Raw genomic sequence first — 312 nt, 5'->3', positions numbered from 1 at the left:
TTTTGCCAGTACCATGCCATTTTGGTTACAATAGGTTTGTAGTATAATTTGACTCAGATAGTGTAATGTCTCCTGTTTTACTCTTTTTGCTCAGGATTGCTTTGAATTTTTGAGGTCTTTTGTTGTTTCGTATGAATGTTAGGATTGTTTTTTCTACTTCTGTGAAGAATGTGATTAGCAATTTAATAGGGATGGTGTTGATTCTGTAGATTGCTTTGGGTAGTATGGACATTTTCACAATATTACTTCTACCAATCCATGATCATGGAATGTCTTTCTATTTTTTTTATATCCTCCTTAATTACTTTCATC

The sequence above is a fragment of the Galeopterus variegatus genome, unplaced genomic scaffold (genome assembly GCF_000696425.1).
Source record: "Galeopterus variegatus unplaced genomic scaffold, G_variegatus-3.0.2 Scaffold117, whole genome shotgun sequence".
NCBI lineage: Eukaryota > Metazoa > Chordata > Mammalia > Dermoptera > Cynocephalidae > Galeopterus > Galeopterus variegatus.
This window is presented reverse-complemented; position numbering follows the sequence as displayed.